General features: G+C 39.0%; 1 protein-coding gene across 2 annotated transcripts in view; it reads left to right on the forward strand.

Annotated features, from left to right (window-relative positions):
* The first annotated feature begins 1,302 nt into the window (after nt 1-1,302).
* The window catches only part of casz1 (castor zinc finger 1), a 173,544-nt gene continuing 153,539 nt past the window's right edge, over nt 1,303-21,307 (forward strand). The window contains exons 1-2 of one of the 2 annotated variants that reach the window (XM_076878506.1): nt 1,303-1,471; nt 3,046-3,102. The gene's annotated coding sequence lies outside the window, so the exon portion shown is untranslated. The remainder of the gene's footprint in view (nt 1,472-3,045; nt 3,103-21,307) is intronic. The other variant, XM_076878505.1, reaches the window with a different exon arrangement.

Below are 21,307 nucleotides of genomic sequence, written 5' to 3' on the forward strand. Positions count from 1 at the left end.
CACCACACCAATTAACCTAACCCCACTAACGGCATGTCTTTGGACTGTGGGAGGAAGCTGGAGTACCACCATCGTGCTGTCACATATATATATTAGAGATGGCATGATACCACTTTTTATAATAATGGATTGCATTTATATAGCGCTTTTCTAGGCACTCGAAGCACTTTACAATTCCACTATCACTCTCACATTCACACACTGGTGCAGGCAAGCTACTGTTGTAGCCACAGCTGCCCTGGGGTAGACTGACATATCTGCCCCTCTGGCCATCACCAGTAGGCGGTAGGGTAAAGTGTCTTGCCCAAGGACACAACCAGGACAGAGAGAGCAGGGGGATAGAACCGGCAACCTTCCGGTTACAGATGAGCTTCCCAATCCCCTGAGCCACGGTCGGAAATTTGTCTGTTTTATAATTAATAAAACTGTTTTTTGGTAAATATCTTGCTGCATTTTGTATACATTCATACTCAAATTTAAAAAGACAAAACACTAAAGCTATTCTATTACACTTGGATGCAAAAAATACACACATGACAATGAGTTCACTTTACTCATACAGACTCCACAGTCAGAAGATCTCAATCCAACAGCACACCTTTGGGATCTGGTCGAACAGGCGATTCTCATCATGGGTGTACAGCTGACAAATTTGCAGCCACTTTATGTTGCTTTCATGCCAATATGGACCAAAGTCTCAGAAGAATGTTTCCAGCACCTTGTTGAATCTATGCCATGAATAATTGAGGCAGCTATGAAGGCAAAAGGGTGTACAACTACTACTACTACTAGGTAGGTACTAAAAAGGTGTACCAAATAAAGTGTCTGCTAAGTGTAAGTCAATACAAGTTAAGTTGTAAATTAATGCAAACAGGTTGCCAGATAAAGGTTAATACCATAATATTCATGTACAAACACACACACACACACACACACACACACACACACACACACACACACACACACACACACACACACACACACACACACACACACACACTATAATTCGGATTCTTTCCCCCTCAGCTAGCTTCATATCATAAAACACTTTGGTAGCTATTTGGTATTTAAGGGCAATATTTAAATTCCAGTTCCTCTTCATTAAACGGAAGGCGCAGATTGTAGTTTTTAATTGATATATATATTTTTAATAACCACAATACACTGAAAGAGTTAACTGTTATCAAGTCGTTAAGGGAGACTATCCTAAACTCCAGTTCAGGTTTTCCGATCAACACCTGCTAACCGAGAAATTCAATTAAGGGCTCCTCTTCCCACTTGGAGCCGGTCTCCAGGGCAGATCTTCCGGCCAACTCGCCCTGTAAGAAATTAGAAAATGCTACAATAAAACCTGAAAAAACTGAAAAAAAATGTGGGAACTTTAATAATGAAAGCTCTCACACCGGCCACCGTAAGCACACTCACACCTCCCCTGAGTTGGAAGTCACCGAGAGACAGCGAAGTAGCACAGGTAAGAGTTTTCCTTTTGCTCTCAACTATACAGCACACGCTCATTTCATCTCCAAAACATATCACCCCGCGCTGAAAAGGACATCAAAGTGTCCCCAGCTCCAGCGAGGACACCAACAAATAGCATTATCAAGCGGTATTTAACGTCGTAGAAGCGATACTGTAGGATAGAGAGTTGATGTGAGGACTGTAAACACGGTGCGAGCAGCAGCCTCGGTTACAGCGGCAGCGCCGACAGCAACAGCGGCAGGTCTGGAGCGACTCCACACAGTCCGACTGAACCTACTGTACCTTTGAAAATGACGGCGAGGGGTCCGGGCTTTCCTTAAAATCTGCTAGTTCACACAGCGGTCTCATTTTAAACCGTCTAAAGAAGACAAGGAAACTGCAAGCAAGCAAAAGCCAGCCCCCGTTTCAAAGTTGAGACAGAAAGGTGTAACTTTTTCCTCCCCATAAGTTTGTACTTTTTCTTTTTTTATTGCCCAGTCAAGGTGAGCTCGAGTCCTCCCTTCCTCAAAATATAAAAAGAGGACTGCGCGAAAACAGAACTGACACGCGTTATTTTCTTTATTATTTAATCAGCAGTTTTGGACGTACAAGCTATCATAGGCTGTTCCTGTTAGTTTGCACTTATCCAAAAGTGCAACAATGAGAAAAACCCCAACAAAACATAACAAAAAAGGCACAAAAGAGCGACTTCATCGCCGAAAGTCCCGCTTTTAAAGTCGAGAAAAACTTAGTGAAACTCCTTGGCTGCCCCTAAACAGGTAGTAGCCTTCACACAGTATCATTTACTGTAAATAGAGGAACTGCTATAAATGCAATCAATATTCAAAGCCTGAATTGCGGAAGTTCTGCTTTTGAAGTTTGGCTGTGAATGACTTATTTTTTTTTCTTTTCTGTATATTGCATGGGTAAAAAGGTTAATTGGGGCCGCAGTGTCTGATCTTAGTCACAACTGAAACCTGCAAAGTGCATCACCCCATCAGACCTTTTCTACTTATTAATAATTATTGTTTAACGTTGTAAGGCTTCTTACCGATAATGTAGTTTCAGCTTTTGGCAGGTCTGACACCACACACCACTAAACTATATTTGCTATGGTAAATATGATGCAGTTCCTGCTCTCAGTGACTGCATGGGCTTTCTGACTTCCACTTACTGTCGAACAAACAATCTGTTTTAAAACACTGCGTGTGTTTGGTTAGTTGTGATCTCTACAAAACACCACTGTGATGTGAGATTTAATTTAACATGGTTTTGTAAAGGGTCACTGTTTGTTCTCTTGCGCATTTATAGATGTCTTTGCTGTGTGCTTGCCACTGTGTTTGTTATTGTTCTCAGGGATGATGAGGAGGACAGGAATAGATCACTGGCACTTTAAACCCGGAGTTCTCATATTCTCGCCGGATCTTTCTCCTTTGCTAATTATTGTGTTGTTTTCAGAGCAAATATGTCATATCCATGGCGACCAGGCAGGTTTATTGTCTCTCCCGTGCAATAGCACAAAAGTAATTAATTACCCCCCCCCCTCCCCCTTTTTTTCCTCTCTCCCTCCTGTCTTTGGTTAAACAGATCATTCAAGGAAAGCCATCTTCTATATTAAAAATGCCACTGATAGTACAACACAAGGTAAACATGAAAAGTTTTTTTCTTCCCAGGTTTTTTTATCCTTTGATTTTGTGTGTGTGTGTGTGTCCCACAGATCACTAGTAGATGAAATAATTTCATCATGTGAAGAGATGCATTATGCCCACAGTGTGTGCTTTTGAGGTATTTTCCATAATACCCTCATGATGCAGCAGCTGTGCAGCCTAACTGTTGCAGATGTATTCATGCATGCAGAGCAAGCACACACTTGGCACTTAAACAAGGCAAGCTTAAAAAACACATGCTTAGACATGAAATTACATAGCATTTTGCGTGTTTTGAGTACCAGTCATTAGCCGGTCTATATGCGAGTTCGCTTTACTGATGTCTCCTGTTTTATGAGCATACCGAAAATAAAAACCAACAGCAGGTGACACTACAGAGTACAGCAGTTCACCTCGGTCCATCGCAGGGCTAAGGTAAAATAGCTTTTGTACATTCTGTGCAAAGAAGAGCTGCAAAGTGATCAGCTGAAGCCGTTTCCAACTCTTCCGCCCCGTGTGCTCCCTCGGTGCCGCTCTCAAGTGTAACGGCATGTGCCTGCTGTCTGGAGGTCCATCTTTAGCTGGACACCAGCCAGCCTTCACTGTCAGGCCAGTGGCGCAGGTTCTCATCTCTCTTCGGCATTGAAGAGACACTGCAATATCCATATGTCAAACATACTGCCCTTCCTTCCCTGCCTCTCTTTCGCTCTCCTCTCTGCCAGAGAGGTAGGCAGAGATGATAGTTGAGATGATAACTGTCCATTTGTGCGGTTTTAATTGCGAATTCGCTTTGTGTGCCTAGTTCAGTATTTATGGATGCGGTGGGCCTTTCGTTTCGGGTTCTCTGTCTCTAAAATGGACTTGAAATGTTGCCTGTAGTGCTGAACCCTTGGTTCACTAAAATGGTTGAGAATCTCATTAGTTAATCAGTGTGCGATGCCTCCAAGATTCTTATTGCTTGCAGCTCTATCAGTCAGTGAAATGCCTCATGTCTCATAAGTACCCATCTGCATCTGTCAAGGGCTGTGTAAAATTAAACCCATGTGTATTCCTCTTCTGTATGACCTTGGCTGTGGACCTCGGGTCTTTGATGTCAAATAAGCATCTGTAATCCCAGGCTGCATTCGACAGGCTTCAGGAGCTATTACTTTTGTTTCCCCGGCACCTAAGCTTTATCAATTGCCCACAGTGTAATGATTTTTGTATACATATTCACACTACCACAGCCATAGTGTTTTCCTTGTAAAAATACACTGCCTTCAACACATACTCTTACACCGGCACAAATAGCACACATGTTTTTTTAATCATCATTATTGTTTTTATTTTAGTGCTGAGGAAATGTCCTTTTTGCATGCTTGATCAGCCAGTAGAGAAATCCAATATAATGGAGGTTCAAGGTGAATTGCATCCCGTGCATCTCCCCCCACCCCCCCCTCCACTCGACTGAAGGAATATTCTAAAGCAAAATAAACAAATCACGCAGACAACAGTAATATAGGGTTGATTTTGAAGGCATGAAATAAGTATCGATTAAATCCTGCAGTTCATAGATGAAAATGGCCTTTTTGGTAATTTGTCCTGGCTCCTTTCAATACGATGGAGAAAGAGGGAGAGAGGCATGGACTGGGGAAAAGAGAGAGACTGCAGAAAGGGTGGAGAGCTGGAGCAGAAAGAAGCACAAGACGAGTGAACAGTGAGGAAGAGAAAGACAGAGAGAAGAAGAGCCTTCACAGAGTTGAGAAAGGGACAAGCTGCCCCTTTCCGAGCTCATTATCATTCTTAATAAGTCTTAAGGAAAGAAGGAGCATTGAGTGTAAATGCACGGTAATCCTTACACTGGCCAAGGTTAGTAGGGACGTCAGCACATGCGCACCGTTCCCAGCTGGCCACTTTGGGACAGGGAGGGGACCAGAGGAGCACAGTTAAGGATAGATGTTCAAGGAGAAAGTGAGGACGTTTAGACAGTGCATAAAGGTTAGGGCCTTTCCCCCAGCCTGTAGCTTTCCAGTACCTGCACCACCTGGCAATTAATGAGTAAACAGTTCTGCATCAGACTTAAAACAGCAGTGTTTGGGCGCTAAGACTTGGCGTAGGCTGCAATTTTTCCCAAAAAGAACAGTTAAAAGGTGACCAACTTAAAAATTCAAGTGGAATACCTTCTGCTTTGGGGTTCACGTCTATATTTGATCTCAGTGTAACTGTTGATTGCACTGCCTGCCTAATTCACTGTTCTTTGGGTGTGGTCCAGAAACAGGCATTATGATGAATTAGATGAACTGGTGACCAATTAACTCATTTAACAAATTGCCAGCCACTTGTAGGGGTTGTTCAACCACACTGCTTTAATGGAAATCCAATGCAGTATTTATTTATATACTGTACCAAGTTTACAGTCCAGTGTTCTGTCACCCTATACATTATACAGTGTTAGTAATATTAAAGTATTCCTTTTCATTAATCAAATCAGTTGTGAGACATGTCTGGCACATTAATCTTAGTCCACATTAGGCCACACAAGAAGGTGATTTTTATACTCGGATTAATTAGCACAGAGAGTGTTTTCCTTACTGTTGCATTAGCAAAAAATGTGGCAAGAGCCATTACCAGAATGTAATGACATTGACAAATTGAATGAAGGACATTAAAACGTCTGAAAAGACTTTCTAAGTCACCACTGCATCTAATAAGATTAAAAAAAGCTCAACCAGTATGAACAAATGTCACTGATCTATGCAGTACATTCAGTAGTTTTTGCGCAAACGTTATCAGCTCAAATTAGCACCAAACTGCAATAACTCAATCAGGCCAGCAAAGAACTGTAGACACACCTGTGAGTCATGGCGCAGGGCAGTAGTGCATCTAAATCGAGGCCCTAGCGTTAGCTCTGAGCGCTTGGAAAGCAGAATAAAGGGGAAAAGCAGCAGCAAGTGCAGACAACAAATTGGTAATTAAATTAAGTACTCAACGGCGCTCGCCTTTCTTCATTGCTTCACTCAACAACGTAACAACAGCCTTACTGCACATGTGTAAGTGACTCAGTCTAACTTAGTGGGTTTATTGTGGGAAGTGAGTCTCTCCTGCTTTGTGAGAGAAGGAGCTGTCGTTACAGAACAGTGAATCCCATGAGCCATGCAGTCTGTAGATAAGCTCATGCTGCACTATAGTAGTTACTGAAAGTCTTTCACTGAAGAGGAAGAGTTTTTGATGGGATATCAGTTCTCATTTTTAAATATGGTTATTGTCAGTGCTGGTATATTGCGACAGCCCTGTCAGCTGCTTGTGATGTGACAGAATTGGTCTCTGACCATAAATGTGTAAAACTATCATAAAAAAATGGGAACAGATTTTATTTCCTCAGCTAAAGTAACTAATCAAGAATAGTATTTGTAATGGTATTTAGGTGTCATAGGAATCTTCAGTAATTATTTTAAATTTGGATTCAGAATTGATCATCAATTCAAAAATATTTTTATGACATAATTTATGAAAACTGCATTTATAAAAAATTTAAAATTATGATCGCTCAAACTTGAAAGCATGTTGTCTGCTCCTAAACCTGGCTAAGCAGATTTTAGTCCTTAAATCTGCCAGTGATTGAAAATGATAGTAAAAATTTAACAGAGAAAATGAAACAAATCACCAACTGAAAAGCAGAACAAAGTGCAAAACACTTGCAGTGGTGTCTTTCAGAACACGCCTTCTTTGAAGAATGACTGCAAACACAATATCCTTTCTGGCCCTGACATGTGGCCCTACCTCTTTGTTTTGTGCAGTATTTAGTATTTCATAATACTAAAACAAATTAAAAGTTACCAAACCGTCATTAACAGCACAGCGAGACAAGGTTTTGTTCCTAGCAATTTTAAGCATGCTGAGGTAATTGCATTCCTTAAAAGAACCCCCCAAATAATCTTGATTGGGGTTTGATTTTGAAATTGATTCAAATGTATTAGACAAAGATGTATAATGTCCATTCAAATCCTTATAATGCAAATTGAACTCAAAAATAAGCAAGAGAGACTCAAAAGAACTTAATTGAAACTGCTCTTTTAAAGATCTATAATGGTCTTTTAATAGCAGCTGTTGTAGGGCATTGCTCTGTGCTCAGAATGCTTTATCTCACTTCTGCCTTTGATAGTGTGGGTCATAATATTTTACTTAATATGCTTAAGTTTTTGGCTGGTTTTGGCTCTGTATTAGATCGGTTTTCCTCCTAATTATCTGGAACTTTGTTGGTTAAGGCAAGCAAGTGCTCCCCTACCACTGCTTCCCTAATTTTTGGGGTTCCACAAGGATCAATCCTCGGTCCGTTATCATTTTCTTTCTACATTCCTCCTGTCAGCTAGCATCATTCAGCCTTTTGCTTACATTTCTTATCACCTTTATGCTGATGACATTAAGCTGTATATATCTTTTAAGCTTTGCCAACTGGATAGGCTGTCCACTCCAGTTGATTGTTTATCCTGGATTAGAGACTGGCTTTCCAACAATTACCTTGTTTTAAATTCCAGTAAGGCTGAGACCATGATTATAGCTCCTCCTGAACTACATCCAAAAATCAGTCAAGTGCTTGCTTCCTTCTGCTCATCTGAGAAGTCCAGTGCTCCTAATCTCAGTGTGATATTTGAGTCTTCTCTGGGTCAAATGTAAAATCTGTCTCACGTTCTTGCTTCTTTCATTTATGGAAATTTCTAAATTGCGAGCCATAGTCTCCCCATCTGAAATGAAGAAAATTATTACTGCATTTTTGTTGTTGCACCTAGATTACTGTAAATGCCCTGTTTATGGGCTTAGATAAATTGTCTCTTTCAAGCCTCCAAGCTATACAAAATCCAGCAGCCAAACTATTAACGCATTCTAGTAAGTGAGCTCACATTATTTGTATTTATATTCTATACTTTGGCTTCTAGTAGGTTTTTAGATTTGTTTTAAAAGCTTTCACTTCAGCTATCGTCAGCTCACTCTGTGACTCTTTTAAAAAGCAGTTGAAAACCTTTCTGTTCAACCTTTTGTTGACATTCTTTTGTTATTACTGTTTTTATTGGCAATTTCTTCATCTGTTGCCTGTTAAACATCGTTTTGTACTGGTGTTTGCTGTGTTTTAACTTTCTATTATAGTTTATGTTATTTCTGTTATAGTGTTTTGTGATTACTCCTAGTTTTTATTTATTGCATTTTACAATGACTATATGTCTGTGAAAAGACACCTTTATTCGCTAAAGGTCTGTATTTCTAAAATGATCATTGAGGCTCTCTAATAGGGCTGCATGACCACCACCACCTGAACAAGCAGCCTTATGTGGTAGTTTGGAGAATAACTCTTGTTTGTCAATGCTGGTTTTTATTGTTGGATTCAGCAGTTTTCTTTTTGTGAATGTGATGTTACAGGTTAAAAAACAAAACAAAAACGTTTTTGGCATCTGTTAATTCTTTTAAAAAGCACAAGATTACAATTGCGATTTTTCCCCCCCTTATCTTTTCATACATCCAACAGTTTACTAACAACAAATGGCGTACTTAATCAGATTTCTCGCTGAAGAAGTTCACAAATTGTTCAGCAACTTGAGACAAGAGTGAACATCAGCTATTTATTATTTAAATAAAGCGTCCTTTGTCTTTGTTTATTTTCTAGGTATTTTTAACTTGAAGATGCCAAACTGTTCCCTGAATGAATGTGGTTTAGTAAGAACGCGGCTGGATAGATAGTCACTTGTAACACGTTAAGAAGTGAGTAAAGTTTTAATGAAAACTACAGTAGGTTTACAAGAAACCGTTAAACAGTCACAAACCCTACAGTGCTGTTTCCACAGGCTAAAGGCAGAAAAGTCACCAGCATCAGTAAGTAGGCAAATTTCACTGGCTGACTGGCCACATTGCATCCCTGTGCATGTGTGGCTGCACTGAGTGGGGATTTTTGCCCTCACAGCCAACATAGAGCACTGTTTATTTGCAGTTTATACGTAAGAAACAGTTCAATAAACTGCACTTTTCATGAATAATTGCAAGAGTTATTTGGGCACGGTCAAGTTAAGATAACAAATATTATTCACAATTGTATCATTGCATCGACTGTTTTTATGTGGAACTGGGATTCTCGGTCTGTGTCTGTGGCCAACTTTTCGCGTTCTGCGTCACATTTAAGCAGGTCTGTTAAAACCTGGGTGCTATTTTCCCATTTCCAATTGAAAAGAAAGTGGTCAGATACTGAGTTTTATCAGAAGTCGCGAAACTTTGTTATCCAGTCTCACGTGGCAGTTCCATCTGGGTCATACGATGGTTAGGCCTAGCTGACATTAGGCAAAGCATAGGGTGCCAGTCTATTACAGACACAACAATAAGCATTGGTGTCCACATTCACAACTACTTTCAATTTAAGGTCACCACTGAACCCTACATCCATGTCTTTGAAAACAGGGACCGGAAGAGCATAAAACTTAAAGAACGTCCTTAGCTAAGCAACAGGTCTGAACCCCGAATATCCATGTCATGAGTCACTGGTGCTAACCACAAGTGTTTGTGCCAACATTGTGCAAAAGATCCCTATAGAAACTGGTATTATTTTACTTAAGGGGAAGTCCCACTGCAAAATGAGAGTTTGAGAGAGCTGTTTAGAAATCTGAGTATTACACAGTTGGAGTATGGAGCGTATAGATTACAGATATAGTTTTCTCTATAACTGTAGTACAAAGAAAACAAATCTTAACAGAGTGCAGAAGTTGTGGCTAGTTGTGTTACAAGAGCATGAAAACATGGCTGCCTGTACACAGCGTCTTGGTGACAATAATATTTCAGTTACCATTTTAGGCAGGACGTCTGCTGGCTGTGAAATCAAAGAAATCCGTTGCTTGATTTTCATGAGAAACTGCAGACAGAGAGATAACGTTGTTTCTGTGTAAAGTTATCTTCTTGACTTAGCATCAGTAAACGTAAAAGCATGGCGGGATAATGTCAAAAACAATCTTAGAGTATCTATTTGACCCTGTCAGTGGTGAAAACAAGCACTTTTATCTTGTCACAGACTGCTGCAGTTGAGGATTACATCGGAGACATTGCGTTCTTGCATCACGTTGGACCAATTCTGATAATTTTTGTGCCATTAATTATTTGAAAAATGAAGCTCCTATTTAAAAATAATGACATTTTTCTTTAAGATTGTTACGTAAGGTACTCCTTATGTTCCCTGTGCATTTAAATCTTGATGATAATTCCGCAGATTTTCATGGGAATGTTTTGATTGATTGATTGATTGGTAATTTATTTCAACATGTGAACAATATACAAGTACATTTAGAAAAGAAATGAGAGAAAAAAAATATACTATACAAATTACATACAAAAAAACATTCTGATTAATTTACATGTTGAAAGGGAGTGGGAAGAAGTATACACTTATTTAATCCCACCCCTGTCCCATAAATTATCAGTGAATATTTAGTCAGCTTCCTTACTGATATAATTTGTAATAAAAATAGTGAACAGATTTCTGATATACTATATACTATAATATCACATCATGAATTTTTTGTTTGTTTGTTTTTAAATAGAGACATTCACTTAATTTAAATATTTTCCTTTTCTTTATAGATCGAGAAGATCATATTTTTATAACTCTTTTTGAACAGTTTTATGTTTGGACATTGCTTTAATTCCATATTCAGTTTGTTCCATAGTTTCACTCCTTGAACAGAAACACAAAAGCCTTTTCTTGTAGTACGTACCTTCATTGTTTTGAAGTTACAAAAACCCCTTAAATTATAACTTCCTTCTTTCAAAAAAAACATACTCTGAATATTACCTGGCAGTTCTTTATTTTTTGCTTTGAATAGAATTTGTGCTGTTTGGAATTTCACTATATCGTCAATTTTCAATATTTCAGACTGCAAAAATAGTGAGTTTGTATGTTCCCTATAACCGGCATTGTGGATGATTCGAATTGCTTTCTTTTGAAGAGTAAAAAGTGAATGTAATGTGGTTTTATAGTTATTGCCCCAGACCTCTGCACCATAGCTTAAGTATGGTGAAACCAGTGAACAGTAGAGAATATGAAGTGATGTTCTGTCGAATACCTGTTTTGCCTTGTTTAGTACTGCAATGCTTCGTGATACTTTGGAATGAATATATCTTACGTGAGCTCTCCAGTTAAGTTTTTCATCTATTATTACCCCCAGAAATTTATTTTCACTGACTCTTTCAATATCAACACCATTTATTTGAATCTTTGCATTTGTATTTAAACTACTATTTCCAAATAACATAAGTTTAGATTTATTCAAATTTAATGATAATTTGTTTTTATCAAGCCAGAACTTCACTTTACTTATTTCATTAGTCATATCCTCCAATAAATTCTGCAGATCATCACCAGAGCAAAAAATGTTTGTATCGTCAGCAAAGAGAACCATTTTTAATACTTTGGACACTTTACAGATGTCGTTAATGTACAAGTTGAAGAATTTTGGACCCAAAACTGACCCTTGGGGTACACCACAAGCAATGTCCATACATAAGGAGCAACCACCATTTATTTTCACAAACGGCTTTCTGTCACTTAAATAACTCCGGACCCAATCTAAAACTACCCCTCTGACACCATAACGTTCCAGTTTTCTTATTAATATATCATGATCTATAGTGTCAAATGCCTTTGTCAAGTCTATGAATAACCCAGCCACATATTGCTTTTTGTCTATGGAATTTGTGATGTATTCTATTGAATCTAATAGTGCCGATGATGTTGATCTGCTTGATCTGAATCCGTACTGACTCTCAGTGAGTAGTTTATGTTTATCTATAAATTTTTCCAGTCTGTTTTTAAACAGTTTTTCAAGAACTTTTGAGAATTGAGGTAGTAAAGAGACAGGCCTGTAGTTTGTGAAATGGTGTTTGTTTCCAGATTTGTATAGAGGTATAACTTTTGCTATTTTCATTCTGTCTGGAAATCGACCAGTTTGAAATGATAAATTACAGATGTATGTAAATGGTTTTATAATAGCCTCAATGACTCTTTTAACCACTATCATATCAATATCATTACAATCCAAAGATTTGTGATTTTTACATTTTTTGACAATTTCAAGAACTTCATTTGGCTTTAGTTGTCCAAGTAGGGGAAATAAGTGAAACAAGCACATGAAATCGGAGCTGATGGTGTAGAATGGGTGTAACCTTTTGTCCTCTTTTGTCTTGCACAGTGTAATGCCATCTCTGTGCCTTTCTGTCATGTAAAAATGATTTACAAAGAGACAGATGTTCTCAGACCTTTGCTCATGAACCTACACGTTTAGTTCTATTTTTTGCCCTTTTAAAGGTTAGGCAGTGAAACGCGCTCCCTGCAACATGTCGGCCTCTTTTGATTGCTTTGATGTTGTTTGCTCTGCTCCACAGTGTGCCGAGCTCCCCTTATAGTGGACTAAAAAACCCATTACGTTACATAGAGAAGAAGCTTGGAGGAACATGTTTTCTTTACCATTCTCCCAGTGCGTTTGCATTTTAGTTTGCAAGGTTGGCAAACTCCTCCTTTACTGCCCCCTTCCCAGGCGCCAACCCTTCGACACCCTCAAGGAAGCCTTGGGAGGCAGAGAGCCATCGCCATGGTGATGTGAACACAGATCCCCCACACACCGGTCCATTGTGACTGGCGTGCGTTAAGGTGAGAGAACAAAATGTCACAGCAACAGGTTTTTTTGTATGTTTTTGTTTTTGCCTCAATTCCCAGTGGAAATGCACTCAGATCCATGTAACCCGTCACACTGGATGGACTGCTACAGGGACTGTGGGAGTTAGGCAAACAGGCTGATTGGGGAAATGAATGGATTGGTATCAAAGTAGACTATAATAAGTGCGTTTGTTTGTTTTCCTTCCTTCTGTAATGTTTAGCATCAGGGTAAAAAAGCAAAAGCAGAGCCAGGGAGGAAGTTTCATTGTTTTTATCTGAATAAATGTGTTTGCAAATTCTCCAAATGGGCACAATCTGAAGGGAAATCTGCAGGGTTTTTAATTATATAACAATAATTTATAATAAAAACACGCAATTGAAAAGCAGAATTTTGTTTAATTAGCTTCAGTGCTGAAAAAGTTGTTTCATACCGAGGTATTTCAATTTGCCTCAAATTTTATTCAGTTTAGTAGTATTTTGAAAAATAAAACTGAATAAATTAACCTTGGAAAAAAAAGGCTTCCCCCTCTCTCTGACTTCTATACAAACACTTTTTGCTGTGAACAAATTGAAGTCCTGCTGGGGCCTTTGCAATAAAGTAAAATGATTAAATTGCATGGGATCTGCTCCTTGGATTGAAGTGCACAGTTTTCCTGTCAGATTTGTGGTAAATATAAAAAGCAGTAAATATCAGTCTCTTGAAGACCCTTGGGATCCCGGGGTCTAACGTCCTCCACGCTTCACTGTACTTCTGCCATAATAGCAATTCTGATCACCTCATGATGCCCTTTGAGCCATCATTTTACTTTGACCTTTGACCTGTCTCGAGGAAGGCTATTGGTTGCCGGCCTCGGGGAAGGAACGGTCATATAGATGATGTGTCACTGAAAATGTGGAGCAGATTTTGCCCTCAACCCTGAAGAAGATGTGGGCTGTGTACTATGACAGGTCCAGGGTTGCCCTCAGTCCCAGAGGTTGGGAGGGTGGGGTCAGGCTGAGCCAGAGGACACAAAGGTGACTTCAAACACACAACCCTAGCGTCTGGTGTAATGTCTAGGCCTGCTGCCCTCTGCTAAGGGTAATACCACCCCATGGCTCCTGTGGCATCAAATGCTAAAGTTATTGTCTTCTCTCAGAATATCCACATATGCATTATATACATACAGTAGAGCTGTTTTGTTTTGGAGTCAGGGCCAGTATGCAGTGCATACCGCAGCTCCCCCGATAACCTGTTTTATTATGCAAGAACCTGAAGTCTCATTAATATTTGTTGATATGTAGCTATAGCAGTCAGGTCTTTTCATGCCAAGTCTGTAAGATGCTGTCATCTCTGTTCCCCGAGCAGATGCAAAGGTGCAGGTCCTGAGAGATTCTTTTATGTTTGGAGACCTCTCCTTGCTCCTTTGACTGCGACCTCAACCACAGCGCAGCTCTGTCTCAATCAGCTCTCTGCTGTAATCCCACTTCAGAATTCCTCTTGGCTAAGCGAGTAAATAAATTTTTCAGCATTTATTAGAATACAGCTTGCCAGAAGGGACTCCTCTCTCCTCTCCTATTGCTGCTCCAGTAATTAGCAAATTGATTAGGAGAACTTCAACACACCTCCTTGGCTCTTATCTCCCCATTCTAGGACAATATTGCTGTGCCATGGGACAGCGTAAATATTTTAAGGGAAACCCTCAGTGATTCTCATTAAATGGCTGTGGGGCAGAGCAGCTGTCTCCTGCTGAAGGTCCCAGCCAATTTTCTAAACTATGATTAAAGAAAAGTTTTGGATTATTTAAACATGCTGTGTCCTGTGGGTTTTTGTTTTTTTTCCCAGTCCCACTGACGACCTCCGATTCCCCCACCCGTCTGTGCCAGGACTCCTCCTCTCCCTTTGGATCTATTAGTTTGAAATCGTTTGGGTGATGACTCTTTGAAAGCTGTGGTCATTCTGGGATGCCACGTTCAAATGCAATGTAACAAAGACCTCTCTTTTATGCACAAATGCTAATTAAAATTTTTACCCCCCATCCCCGAGCTGCAGAGGGAAAGACTTGGTAGCAATTTGGCAGATAATCAAATTGCATTTTAAATGGAGCCGTTTAAAGATGACTAGGGTCTGCTCACAGGAAGACACAGTGGCGCAAATTAAGCTCGAATAAGCTGCCATGTGCACCGAGGAACAATACAAGGAAATTCATGCAACAATACCATAATGCATTTATGTTGTTAGACAACATGCAATGTTTCATTTATGTTTTCTTTAATTAGTTAGATTTGTTTTCTTAGGCAGGAATTCTGTCTTTCTTGTAATTATTGTTATTTCCCTCTTGTTCACTGACATTTTTACATAATGTGTACTTGCAATATGACCAATTGCTGCAAAAATGCTAATAAGACATGATTTGTTAATGGATGTTGTACCTAGGAAAAAAATGTTCTTAATTTTAGATTTTCAGCCTGACAGAAATGGCAAACTGGGTGGAAAATGCTGTCAACACCTATGTTTGTCTAGAAAATATGCGCTTAGAAGCTGTCCCCTCACATTTGGTATACATCATTAAGTTCTTCGTGGCCAATCAAACTGTCTGTTCTCACAGCATTCCAGTACATATTAGTGACATCTCGTTAGCAGAAAACAGAAAACTGACACAAAAAATTTGGGAAACAGGCCTGAATTGTTTATCTCTCAGAATAAGTTAAAAGTGTGATTCTCATGAAATGATAGAATCAGATCAAACGTGCGGCTCCCAAATCCTCGCTCATCCTCGCCTTTTGTGTGCCTGAAAAACTGAAGGCACCAAATGATCTGCTTAGTTTTCAACACTACTCATTTCAGAGGCCATCTTTCCTGTAAAGTTAGCCATTCATCACAAGACCAATACAGCCATCACAGTGCTTCATATCCATAAAACCCCATTATGGACAGCACAACAAGTGATGCTTGACTTGTAAGTTTAAAGGGTTCTTAATTGGCTGTGATTTGCTGGCTGTACAGCAGTGACTGGAAGTGGCATAATGATCCTCTGTGGATGATACATTACTTTTCTGCCAAATTAATGCACCTTAATGCGGGATGTATTCATACTCCTCTCTTTTATTATTAGTCCTTTATTTATCCAGGTAAAAAATCTCATTGAGATTAAAAATCTCAGTTTCAAGAGAGACCTGGCAGCATGGCAACAAAAGTCAAAATACACATACCACATAAGTATATAACATTTAAAACAAATACAATATCCCATACCAACATGTGTAGAATATACAATAACAGATCAAATTAAGAGTACATTAAAAACAATCACACTGAGTAAAAGAGTTATTCTCTCGTTCCTTTAAGATGGACTTAAACTCTCCCAAGGTAACCAATTCTGATAATTTCAGTTCCTTCTGCAGATTATTACAGGAAGCAGGGGCAGCGTATTTAAAAGCCTTTTTCCCCAATTCTGTTCTGATTTTTGGGACAATCAATTGTATGATATTGTGAGAACGAAGGCTGTATTGATTGTGGTTTTTACACATATAAACACATAAATAAGATGGAACCAGCCCAAGGAGAGATTTATAGATAAACATCAACCAATGGGAGAGTGCGAATATGCAAAGATGGACATTTAGCAGCAGCATACAAAGAACAATGATGTACATGATTTCCATAGCCAGTAATAAAACGTAAAGCACAATGGTACACAGTATCTAACCTCTTTAGGTATTGGGCAGGTGCATTCATAAAAAGCAGGTCACCATAATCCAATAAAGGTAAAAAAGTTGCATGAATCAAGTGTTTTCTCACTTGGAGGGAGAAACAGGATTGATTTCTAAAAAAGTAATCTAGTTTTAGTTTTAACTTCGACACAAGCCTTTGAATGTGAGTTTTAAATGACAAATTCTGATCTTTAATGATCCCTCGATACTTGTAAGATGTGACCATTTCAGTTCCTTGAATTGTTTTAATCTTAGGAGACGTAGCTAACAACTCCTTGCCATTTGAGAATAACATGAACTTGGATTTCTCTGGATTTAACACCAACTTAAGTTAAATGGGACTGAACTACATCGAAGGCAGACTGCAGAAATTGCAGGGTTTGTGCTACTGAAGGGGATGAACAATAAATAATTGTATCATCTGCATAAAGATGAAATGCTGCATTTGACAAATTAGCATAAAGGTTGTTTATGTAAAGAGAAAATAGCAATGGCCCTAATATGGAGCCCTGCGGAACTCCTTTGGATACTGGGAGAAAAGAGGAAGAAGACCCAGCAGCATGGATACACTGTTTTCTTGCTGACAAGTAATTTGAAAACCAACTAAGTATTTAAGTATTTAAGCCTTCATCTGGGCATCATAACAAACGGACATAACAATGTCTTTGACCTGCACGCTGCAGGTTTCAAATGAGTAGATGAAATGTTGACCTCTGCCACTTTTGCTAAAGTAAGTCCCTTGAGTTGTTTTACAGTGATTCGCCAATGAATTTCATGTTTTTGCTTTAGACTTGTGGTTGAAGGCCATGAAATACCAAAGCAGCTCATCTGAAAAGTTTTTTAATTCATTATTACAGCTTATTTTCAGCATTGTGGACCACTCCCAAAAAGCCCAGGGGAAACCAGAGTGCAACACAGAAAAATGACTCCCCCGCTCCCAATGAAGGACCAAAGCTAAATACCATAAGTACTTTAGGCTGTTCTCAAAAAGCAGTTCAACTTAGATAGATAGATAGATAAGCATTTAGCAAACCACAAGTTAACCATTAACTCTGACTTAAACTTAAATCTTAGCTATGGGTCTAAAGATCCCAAACGAGCCACCATCTGTTATCTGGTGACAAGTAAGGAGTCCACGTAAGGTTTCTTAAATACTAAACAATTCATTAGAGATAACCTAACCAAGAAAAAAACATCGGCTACATGCACACATATAATATTCTGACTGAAATCCTTCTGATTAAAGACGTTGATGCAGCTGTTAACATTCCAGATGTGCAAAGGTAATAGCATGCATTTGTCCACATCGGCATCAATCGCATCTTTTTAGTTTGATGAGCTGCCTGCAGATGGATGTCTTTAATGTTGCCTTTAATAGAAGCTTAATACAAAGTTTCTCTAATACAAACTTAAGAGTTTGTATTAGAGAAACTCTCTAATACAAACTTAAGAGTTTGTATTAGAGAAACTCTCAAATTCAACTCAGAGGTTGTCATGTGGTTTTTGGAGGAGGTGGAGTTCATACATGCCCGTGGGTTTAAGATGGAGGGGATGCACCGAAAGATTTCAGAACAGAAGGAATGTGCATGAAAAACGCAGCCAGAAAATCCAGTTAAGTAGATTACGTGGTTCAGATTTTTTTTTTTTTTAATGCTCATACAAAAGTTTTAACCTCTCCACTGCAACCAGTCTGAATTTCATTTTAGGCCTCATTATAACGATTATACATGGAGGGTTTTAAAAAAAAAAAAATTATTTATGCTTTGTTTTTTTCCTTTTGAAGATTTCCCAAAATCCACTTTGTTTTTGTAAACATGCCTGTTTTTGTGCTTAAAAAAAATTAAAAGCACGCAAGAGTTGTATTGTTTTGTAAATGCCAATCCCTTTCTTCTGATGTTGATTGACAAACATTGTTGCAAACTTAATGGCACAAGAGGGATTTAATTGATCAACTGAATAACTGATCATAAAACTGCAGTCAATATTTGGCTGCAGCCTTATTTCCCTCTGAGCAGCAGTGTACCAGGATGTCTGAGATGTATGGTTAGACACACAGTGATGGCAAAACACATATTTACACTTCTTCTCTCACTGAGCGTGATGATGTTGCTCCTGTTTGCCGTACAGTAAATAATATCCCACGCTGTTAAAATGAGCAGCCTTAGTGTATTTATTCAGTTGGAGCAAAGGGTATTGGTTAAAGCTGACCAACTTTTGAGTAGTTGGGATGGAAATCTCTCTAATTACTATACTGTGTGGATCCTCTGGTCCCCGTCCCTTGGATGGTATTAAAAAGTCTCTTTTATTTATAGAAGTAAAATTTTAGCTTCAGAGACAATAGGTTCTGTTTTACGGTACAGCAGACTTTATCTTTTTAATAAAAATTCCCGACTTGGTGAAAGTTTAATTAATAAGGGACTTAAAGCTAAGGGAATGAGCAAGGGAGTTGGGTCTTTAAGGGGCTACTTATTTTTCCATCTGGGCTATCCTCCAAAAAAACTGTCAATTAGTGCGTTAAGCTGAAGAGACAAAAAACGTCATTAGTTCTTGCAAAAAGAATAATGGGTTTTAAATGTTTTGCTTCAGGGGCAGGCCAAAAGCACAGTGAGCCTTATGTATTTTCATTTACTTCCTGCAATTATCAAGGTTTGAAGGAGGGATTTATTGTTCTAAGGTACATTACTGAGAAAGCAGACACAGTTTGTTGCTTTCCTCACTAAGTGTGTGCCTTAATTGCCTGAAATAAGACAAAATTTATTTTTTTCCCCTTTATAATTTTCCCTGCTGAATTGCAGTGCTAAATAGTATTGTCACTGAGGAAAGCTGGATGTCGCTGTAAAAATGTGAGAGATGGATTATTTGATAATCCACTGAGTTGGTTAAGAAAATAGGCACTTCCAAACCTTCGTGTGGCATTAAGCCAGCCGTGCTGTAGTGCAGGGGCAGGCTGTTATTTGGCCTAAAATAGTCCAATCAGTTTTTGTTTTTTCAATTTGGCTCCTGTGAATAAATTCATAAACAAATGAATCAAACTCAACAACAGGTGAAGTTTAATACTTACACCTAAACAAAGTTGGGTTGATTATTTTGTTCACTGGCATCATTTATATCATCTTTTGATTTAGTTTAAAGTTAAAAGAGTGTTTCAAGACATTGTTTCAGAGTGTGTTCATTATTTTGTTATTCCTTTGTTCATCTTCAAGTTCTACTTTCATCCACTAAGGTCACCTGGAATCCAGCCGGGTCCTTTTTGTAATGAACTTTCTGCCTTGCAGATGGCCATTAGAAACGTTTTTTGTTTTATATATGTAGGTAGGAAGTGTGACATTGGCGCTTAAATGAGGCTTACATAACTGGTCAAAGAGCAGAGGGGTTGAGGCACTGAGCCCAAAATATGTCATTGACTTGTGCCACACACAACAGGAGATGGCTTTTGCATCACAGTGTGAGTGCTAGTAAATGATTGGTTACAGGAGATCCTCCAGTAAATTAATTGTTTCCACTTCATGGTTAAGTATGTGCTACTCTTCCAAATCGAGTGCTGGTACTTGGTTATTACACTTTAATAGCTCGCTTGCCAAACTAACGATATATTACTCCATGTGCTGGCTCAGATCAGAGAAGATGAATTGGCTATTAATTAGAGTTGCACTGAGAGGGCACAGGGGAGAGACTACTCATAGCCTTGCAATCAGTGTCAACGGGGGCCCTTTTCTGACTGGGACAGCCGGGGCAGGCCCAGGTCACCGAGTCTTATGGTGAAACCCGCTGAATCCGGTGGAAGAAGCGGCATCAAAGATGGCCATCGTGCTGTCTGCTTAAACAAAAACAAGAGAGCGCGAGCAGCTGCAATTTCATCTGATCGCTTTTAGTTAGGAGTGCGGATGGAATTGCAGAGATACGTGGGAGGTGGTTTGGCTCTGTGAGGTTCCTTAACAAAAGGCTCACGTCCGAAGGACTTTGAATTAGAAAGTTATGGAGGAAATATTTGACGGGCTGAGATGATTTGTGGGGAATATTATTGTTTGGCTCACTTTTCTTGTGCAGCCTTTGAATTAGCCCTTTTATCACAATTAATTAAGCTTGCCTATAGGAGATGTTCCATCTTGAGCTCATCCACACAGGATAAATAAGTCAAAGCAGTAGGATATATGTCCTTTTATTGGCTGACTTGATCTCCGAGGCATCTGTAGTGGGGGGGAAGCTGTCTCTGTGGTGCGACTTTGTGGAAGAGTCTTTGCCATCATTCACTTTGAATGCTCCTTTTATGACTAGTTTTTTTAAAAACCTCTTTTTTTAATGCAAGGTATCAGGAGTTATGGCCTGTCCATGCAAATTAGGAAATTTTGACAGTTTGTTATTCATGACGTCGCCTTTTTAAACACTTAAAGCTAATAAATTTCACTGTGACAGGCTGCTCCAAAATTGCCACTAAATATTATTAAATATTTTAACAAGTTCCTTGTAAATATGCCTTAAATGTTTGAACGATGGGCAGGAAGAAAAATGGCTTTGCATCAACTTATTAGAGGCTATAAAAGTGGCAGTGATTTATCATGGATGTGGAACAACTCAGGCCATCTTTTTTTCTTTCCTTTTTTTTTTTGTTTTGCTTGTTCTGTTGGCTTGCTTTGTTCTGGTGTGCACGTTAAAGAGAGTAACATCGTATTAAAAGCCTGCGCTTTTCATGAGTCGTGAAAATGTTAGAAGCAGAAACTGTTACGGCGTAGTCCTTGAAAGACAGAATGATGTATGGCAACAGCATTTTAAAGTTTTTAAAGCTTTTTATAGCCATTAGCAGTTCTACGTTTTGTGATGTGGCTGGCTCTAACAGTGTGTTTATGGAGAAATCCAT

The sequence above is a fragment of the Maylandia zebra genome, linkage group LG20 (assembly GCF_041146795.1).
Source record: "Maylandia zebra isolate NMK-2024a linkage group LG20, Mzebra_GT3a, whole genome shotgun sequence".
Lineage (NCBI taxonomy): Eukaryota > Metazoa > Chordata > Actinopteri > Cichliformes > Cichlidae > Maylandia > Maylandia zebra.